This window comes from Chionomys nivalis, chromosome 15 (assembly GCF_950005125.1).
Source record: "Chionomys nivalis chromosome 15, mChiNiv1.1, whole genome shotgun sequence".
Taxonomy (NCBI): Eukaryota; Metazoa; Chordata; class Mammalia; order Rodentia; family Cricetidae; genus Chionomys; species Chionomys nivalis.
Window position 1 is genome coordinate 67,713,602 of NC_080100.1, and position 8,790 is coordinate 67,722,391.

At 43.1% G+C, this 8,790-nt stretch overlaps 1 pseudogene; it reads left to right on the top strand.

The window, feature by feature from the left end:
• The first annotated feature begins 517 nt into the window (after nt 1–517).
• Nucleotides 518–3,107, top strand: LOC130887222 (40S ribosomal protein SA-like; annotated as a pseudogene).
• Nucleotides 3,108–8,790: the final 5,683 nt, after the last annotated feature.

Sequence of the window (8,790 nt, forward strand, 5' to 3'; positions counted from 1 at the left end):
GAAAGCCCACCCCCACAGTGAAACACTTCCTCCAACAAGGCCACATCTACTCTAACAAAGCCACACCTACTAATAATGCCACTCCCTATGAGTTTATGGGCGCCAATTACATTTAAACTACCATACTAATAAAGTGTTTGCAGTCAGAGGCTGATGAATACAGAGTGTGGGAATGAAGAGGGCTTGGTTGTCCATTGCCATGTTTATTTCAAGTATCCTGGGCCAGGCTGGCTCCTAACTTCTAACGGGGAGAACATAAAATAATAAGCAGCTAAGAGTATTTTTTAAAAAATTAAAAAGTAAGAAACGCTGTGTCCTTGAAAACAGCTAAAAGGCCAACCGTTTCCAACAGAGGTTACTGCTGTACCTCCTACAGAATAAAAATCCCCGGGTGGTTCTCTTCTATTGCCAAAAATGTTGCAATAGAAACAGTTTGGATAGCTTTCTGTGCTGCTCCGAAAGGTTCCATATGGCGTTGTTCCTGATTCCCCACCTAACTTAAAGGGAAACTTACACAATGTCCGCAGCCCTTGATGTCCTGCAGATGGAGGAGGAGGATGTCCTCAAATTCCTGCGCTGCAAGAACCCACTTGGGTGGCACCAACCTCGACTTCAGATGGAGCAGCACATCTACAAATGGAAAAGCGACGGCATCCACATCATCATCTGAAGAGGACCTGGGAGAAGCTGCTGCTTGCAGCTCGGGCTATTGTTGCCATTGAGAACCCTGCTGATGTCAACGTCATCTCCTCCTGGAGCACGGAGCAAGGGAGCAGTGCTGAAGTTTGCTGCCCCCACTGGAGCCATTCGGATTGTTGGCCGTTTCACCCCAGGGACCTTTACTAACCAGATCCAGTCAGCCTTCAGGGAGCCACGGCTTCTGGTGGCTGACCACCAGCCCCTCACAGAGGCGTCTTACGTGAGCCTGCCCACCATTGCTCTGTGTAACACAGACTCACCTCTGCGCTACGTGGACAACAACAGGGGAGCTCACTCAGTTAAACTGACGTGGTGGATGCTGGCCCGGGAAGTATTCCGCGTGTGTGGCACTATCTCCCGCGAGCACCCATGGGAGGTTATGCCTAGTCTTTACTTCTACAGAGACCCAGAGGGGACTAAGAAGGAAAAACACGCTGCTGGTGAGAAGGCTGTGACCAAGGAGGAATTTCAGGGCGAAGGGACCACGCCAGCTCCTGAGTTCACTGCTGCACAGCCAGAGTAGGGCAGACTGTCTGAAGGTGTGCAGGTGACCTCCATACCCATTCAGTAGTTCCCTACCGAAGGCTGCCCAGCCCGTCACTGAGGACTAGTCAGCAGCTCCCACAGCGCAGGTCACCGAGTGGGCTGGAGCCACCACTGAGTGGTCCTCAGCTCCTCAGCAGACACCTGAGCAAAGGAATAAAAAGTGGAAGAAAATAAAGTTTCTACAAGCTGAAAAAAGAAGAAAGAAAGAAAGGAGAGAGAGAGAGAGAGAGAGAGAGAGAGAGAGAGAGAGAGAGAGAGAGAGAGAGAGAGAGAGAGAGAGAGACGCAGTTTGCATCCTAAATGACGGTTAAGGCATTTGCTGTATGTTGGCATCACTCGAGATCTGTCACAAACATCTGACAGAACAGTTTATAACCTTAGCTCAGGTTCCCTGTGCTCTGTGAATGTGACTATCCGTGGTATTCTTCTTAGACTATCTGTACTTTAGAATCATTTTGCTGCAATTTGACTGTGTACCGTGGACAAATGGCTTAGGTACCTATTTAACATATCAAAGAACTGGTTCCAAGTTCTCCCTGTATCCCTCTGTGGCCACTTGTTCCAGGGACCTTTCTGACTGGCACACCTCTGGGACCTCCCGGACGATGCCTAGCCCAGGGAGCTGGGCTGCTCTTCCCCATATAATACAAACATTTTGGTTGCCCTCTCTTTTTACCTTTGGGTCTCCGGGCTGCTGCACGGGGTTTCCTCTCTCCCCTCTCCTTCCCCATCCCCCTATCCCCACAAGGCTCAGGGTTGCGACCACGCTGAACTCTCCCAGGTATCTGCCTCTGGTCACACTCTCCCACATGTCTATAATAAGCTCTCTCCTACACCACACCTAGGAGCAGTCATGTTTGCTTCCTCTTCCTTCTTATTTCCTTTTCCATTGAGGAGCCACCAGCCAGTGGGGTTGTAAAGAGGGGTGTAATCTTTATAAAGTGGGGGCAGCTAGTGAGAGGAAGTGAGATCATTGGAGGCATACCCACCCCCCTAATGTCTTTCTTTTCTTGCTTCCTGATCACCACAGGGTGAGAAGGGTGCTCCAGTATGTCCCTGTCATGATGCACTGTCTCGGCACAAATCTAGAGAAACAGAAACAGCTAACAATGGACTGAGATCTCTCACGCAGTGAGTTAAAGTAGACCTTTCTACTCTCTCTGTTGATGCAATACTTGCTATCTGTTCTTTAGACTGTGCTTGCTACTGTGGCTTGAATGTGAGCTGTCTCCCAGAGGTGCACACATTTGAACACTTCAGCTAGCTGTACTGTTTGTAAAGGTTGTGCAACCTTTCTGAGAGAGAGCCTTGCTGCAGAAACTGAGTTGCCGAGAGCAGACCTTGAGATTTATAGACCAGCCCCATGACCTATTGATGTCCTGTGTGCAGATGGTAGCCAGCCTCCTGCTCCCAACACATACCTTCTTCAACCGTTAAGATGTTTCCCACCATGGCGCACCATAGTCCTCTGAAACTACACACTCAATAAGCCTTTTCTCCATTAAGTTGCTCTTGTTGATGTATTTTATCATAACATGAAAAAAGAAACCAAAATACTTACTATATAGTTAATAAACTCAGTCATTTAAAACATACAGCTCACATCACAGATCATTCTCCATACAAAACAGTCAAAGTGCTGCTTACTGTTTCCAAAATCAAACAAATATTGACTCGCTGAGTATTTACTAAATCTAAATATAATCTCTTCAATTGTTAGTATTAAAAAGAAATTAGGACGCAAAGGTTTTGATGGAGGCAGGCGACAGAGAATCTTGGATAGTACTGGTCTCTCCCAGGCTGATCTCAACGACTTATCCTTGCAATCCTCAGGCCAGTTAAACACTTCCTACACCTTCTGAATTTTCCAGCTTCCTTGCATCAACTGATGTTGCCGGAGCTCCTTCGGCTCCTTCAGCCAATAGCCGCTGAGATACCAGCCCATTGGGGCGTGGTCTCTCCCTTTAAAAAAGCGGCCACTTTCCTCTCCTCTCTCTCTGGCTTCCAGCTCTGCTTCCGGCGACTAGGCTCCTTTCATGGTTGTGCAGAGGCCTGTTGTCTGGGACGGTGATCTGTAAGTTTTCCCCTTTAAATAAATAACCATTCTATTAATCATAATTCCAAACTGGTGTGGGATTGTTTGTGACTTACGCCTTCAGACTGAAGCCACAATGACTGCATCTTCTCTACTACTTAATGACATCAAATACAGAATGCACATGACCTAAAACATTGCTGCTTTTACCATGAGTTGGAAGGCAAGGGCTCTCTGACAACATACAGCTTCAAGAAGTGTCAATCATAAGACCAAATGTTGGGTCCTTAGACCAACATTGTCTGCACTGCCAATGCTGTAGTCCACACTTCACTGTTTTCAACTAAGAATATTTTAAAGTGAGATGCACTGTATAACCATGCCTTGAAGTGTAGTTTAGTGGTTACTTTGATTAAAGTAAAGTGAATAAAAGATGTGGTTAATTTCTGCTCAAATCTTTCTTGAAGAGAGACTCTTAAAGAATTGCTTGGATCAGAACTAACACTCTTTTAAAACTTGTAGCAAATGCTGTCTGACCTACATTTAATAAATAATGAAAGACAGAAAGAGAGAGGGAGACAAAAGGGAACAGAAGAGATAGAGACTGTATCACTGTGACACTTAATCATGACCACCTCCTTTCGTGTCTTCTGCTACCACTTTGAAGAGGCCTCTGGAGAAGCAAAGAGCTACTTCTGAGGCTGGTTGATGGGACAATGCAGGCATCTGTCATGATATTTACTTGAGTAATGTCCTGTAACCTGCAAAGTCACTTTTGTTTCTATTCACTTCCAAATGCTTAATGAGCCTGCAAAATAAACCATCAACAGGAACGTATTCCTAGGAGGAGTTTAATAACATTGCTGTCACAAAAAAATTTAAATCCCAGAGTTTAAATAAATAAAAAGTGTTGTCGTATAAACTTATTATGTATGATTTACGTACAGTCAAATGTACCCATTCTAAAGATGCAGTTTTGAGGAATTTCATACATAGCACACACCGATGTTAGTCAGGATGTAGAACATCCTCTGACTCCAAAAATGCTCTGCTCTGTCAATTCCGCGGGACGATGTTGTTAAGTAATGTGTTTTTGAGTCTCCTCACTTGCCATAAACAGCACTTAGGTCTCTTCAGTCTTCGCACACAGTGAGGTACTGCTTTCCTAGGCTATGATTGCCACAGACTAGGTCCTAATGAGAGTCTGTTGCCATGGAGCATCCAATCCAGGCTAGCATTTGAAACGTGACATCCCCAGGCGTGAGTCGAAACGGGTGTTTTAATCTGCCTGGCATATTCTGAAGCTCTAAAGGTCTCCTGCTAAGGCTAAAGGGTAGATAATTAGCATAGATGAGAGCTCAGGAAAAGAAGAAACAAAAATAGAGAGACATAACCAATTCTAAAAATCGTATCACTTTTGTTCATTTGCATAAAATTATATATGCATGTGTACACTTAAATACAGGTTGAATGTGTGAATTTAAAACATAAAATAATAGCATCCCAATACTCACAATTTTTTTGTAAAGTCTTACTGAATGTTTTTAAAAACAAGTTTTATTTCATATTGAATATTTTTCTTCTACCTTAAAAACACAAACAAATTAAAGGCCCCCCCCATTATTGACTGATGGAAATGGGGATGAGGTTTGGAGTGAAAAGTGCTTTCCAATGTAAAGCTAGCATTCTCTTCCAAAGCTTGTGACCCTGCTGCCTCTCCGCAGATCAATAGCAGACGCCACGGGGCTTCCCTGACACAGCTTTCTAGGACACAGAGAGAACTGGAAAAGTCAGACACCAGACACCGATTGTCGTCCTGATCCTAAGCCTGTGCATCTCTGTCGGGCAGAATCTGTGACAGCATTTCCAAATCATCAGGAACCTACGGCCAGCCCATCTCAAGGCAGCGTCAGCAAAGTCTTGTGCTATTTGTCCTTCCAGGTTTTCCTAGGGTGGACATATACGTCCCATGAAAGTAGACTATCTGAACAAGAGGAAGCCATGAAAGTAGGAAGTAATGGGAGAGGGAACACATTTGGAACTGGATCGTTTTGTACTGGATATGGGCTAGTAATGAAGCATCAATGGGAAAAAAAATCCCTTGTGGTTTTGACGGTGCATTCTTATCAAAATGTAAAAGCTTACATATATTACACAATAAAAATTTGACTGAAGTTTTGTTTTAAACATGACATCATTAAAGATATTGGAAAAAAATAAAGGAAAAGTATCATAGTCACTTTTTAAAATAGTAAAGTAATATATATTTATACATACAATAAATTATATATGATGTTTCATATGCCAAGTTTCCATTTAAAAATTATAAAAACATAATTATAGCATATTTTATAACATACATATTTATGTCACAATTAGGTCACACTGAAGTAATACTTCTTACGCTCTCTAGTTTTGCCTATTGAAGTAGTTCCAATTTTTGGTTATTTAAACATTGTGATGAATACAATCAAATTTATTTCCTTATAAAAATATATTTCCCCATGTATTTTATGTGTACAATTACTGAATTTGAATGTAAAAACATTGTGCCTCCTGTGTGTTTTTAATTTGTTTTATAAAATATAATAATCTCTATTGTTCAATATTGGAAATGTATATCAATATCTTCACAAATATTTCCAATTTTTAGACCATTATTTCTTTAAAAAGCAACCAGATACAGGTGAAATGGTTTGGTTTATGTTACTGCAGTATTTTTCTCATCACCCAAAAATTGGTCATAATTCAAGTGTTCAAAAATGGAAAAGCAGTTAAACAGCATTGTTATTCAATAAGCATACATAAAACATCATTAAAATGAGTTCTAAAATATGTTAATAGCAGTCCAAAGGTCAGGATATGGTATACACAATCCAAGTTGCTGGCTCACTTTCATGACATCAAAAGGTGTTATGCTGGCTGTGGAAGGAGAAAAATCATCAATAGCTCTACCCAGTTGTGAACCTTGCAAACTCCAATAATGACTGGTGTGGCAAGACACGCCCGTGGGTAAGATAGTGTTCACTCATTTTCTAATGTGATTGAAGGCCACAGGACACCTAGAGCTCATGTTCTCCCAAAGGGTCAGAGAACACGTGGAAGAAGAAGCATGAGGACGGCAGCAGACAGAAGCTGGGCACCTGGCGAAGCAGTGCACTCAGGACCACTGTGCCCATGATCTCACAGCAGTTACGGTGGCCTGCACACGGCCTACAGTCAATATTGCAGCATGGGTAAAGGAGGGCGCATAAAGCCCCATGCCGAGCTCTTGACAGCTCATAGAAATTCCTCAGTCAAAACGCCATGACACCTGAGCAGTGACAGATATTACCTGGTGTGAGAAAGGACACAAGATAAGCAACAAAATCCACTTTAGGAGTTTTATGAACAGAGAGAAAGGGAAACTAGGGGAGTGCAGAGGTCTGTCTGAAAGTAACGTGGTGAGAGAGAGTGGAGTAGGCATATCTGCTTTTTTCAAGGCCATCTAGCATGTGCACAGAAGGGCTCATGTAGCTACATCAGGCAAAGATTAAGTGACCACAGTGTGCCTAAGGCCCTAGGGTGACTAAGCATTCTGCCTGAATGCTGATGGCCGTGGGACTCCGGATGTGATAGGAAATAACAGCCCACCCTTTTGTTTATTATAAAAATTGGGGGAGGGGGTAAAGATAGCAGGTGGGCAAGAATAGGGACTCTTGAAACTGCTTCAAGCTCACTTGGTGGGTGTTGGTCATGTCTGGGAGCTTGTCCTGAGGTGGCTGAGTCTTCCTCGTTGTTTAAGCTCTTTGGGATCATCTGGCTGATTGCTTAGATTGGACAAGATGTTGCTGAAGCAAAAGATGAACTTTAGAAAATTTTCTTTAGATCTTGGTAACTGAGAGAGGAGGATCCCAAGATGGAGGGGGTTTCCCCAGGGGTCTCAGGAGGGAAGGAAGTCCTAACACCAGGAAAAAGTTGAATGGTACTTACCTTGGGTGATTCTGGTCTGTTCAAATGTGTCCAATTTGACTCCCTGGAGCTTATAAAAAAATTTTAAGTTTGAAAAAGAGATAGGTTTTAGACATTAAGAAGCGAACAAAGGGAATTTAAAATCATGAGCTTATGGTTAGTGTTTAGTACTCTGCTAGAGTCTGGTGATTAGCTTATCAGAACTTTATTGGTTGGTGTTAAGGTCCTGGACAGTCACTTAGTGAGAGAGTGGAAGAAGGGAAGGAGGGAGAGAAGGAAAGAGAGACAGATTATTAATTTAACCTTTTAATTTTCACCTGAAACTAACCTTAAGGCATCTGTTTTTGTTTTTGTTTTTTTGTTTTTTTTTCCAACACCATGATATCACCTAATGTCCAGGAGACACAGGTGGCTGATTGCTGAGGGCATTCAATAATAAACCTGTTATATTAAAATCTGTTTTATGAGTTTCCCTTTTGAGTCTGGGTTGTGAATGTCTCTGGAGTGTTACTGTTTCTTACCACCTGGGCATCTCTGATAGCGTTTGTTCCTCTGGCTCTGTGGCTAATGGTGGTCCCTGTAACAACAGCTGAATAATTAATTGGAAATTTGAATATGTCATTGAAGACATGGGAAAATTGGTAAAGCAGACAGGAGAAAGTGGAGGTGGGGATCAGGAAGGAAAACATATGAGAGTTGAGTATGGCTGTGGAATGAGACTTCATCCTTCTGGAACTGGAGACAGAGCAGTTGATCTCGGTGTCCTCCAGAACTTAAGGGAACAGGTTTGAGCTGCTGTGTATGAAAAGAGATTATCCTGAGGTGGAGGAGTAGAGGGTTGGAGGTGAGATAGGTGAGGGAGGCCCTCCAGTTTAGCAGCTGTGGGGGTTATAAGAATTACTTTAAAGGGGCCTTGTCATTTAGGGGAAACGGGTCAGGGCTGTTGGTCTGGAGGAGAGAGAAGGACCTGATCTCCATGTTGACGGGAGATGGGCAGGGGTTGGCACACGGTTGAGGTAGGTAGTGGTCGATAAAGTTCCATAGGAGGGGATGGAAGTCATACAATAATGGGGTAATAGGTGATCAGGGAGAGGTGAGGGTTCAGATGAGAGACCAGGGATCAGGACTAGATGCCCATACATATAAAGGGCAAAATGGAAAAGGGTCTTTTGAGGAGAACCTGGGGTCTGAAAAGAGCCAGAGGCAAGAGCTTTAACCTGTTAAGGTTACGTTCCTCTGACATTTTAACAAGAACACATTTTAAGGAGTGATTACTTCATTCTATGTTCCCTGATGATTAAGGACAATAAGGGATATGAAAATGCCAAGGGATGTTGAGAGCTTTACATAGAGTTTTAGAGATATGAGAGGTGAATTCAGGACCATTGTCTGACTGAAGAGAGGCTGGAATTCCATGTCAGGGAATAAATTTTCAAAGAAGGATGTCAGAAGCTGTCTTGGCCCTCTTGTTAGAGGTTGTAAAAGAGGGAGAGAGGCTACTTGTTGGTTCCTGGCCACCCTGCTAGGTTAGACCCAAAATAATCACACAGAAACTGTAT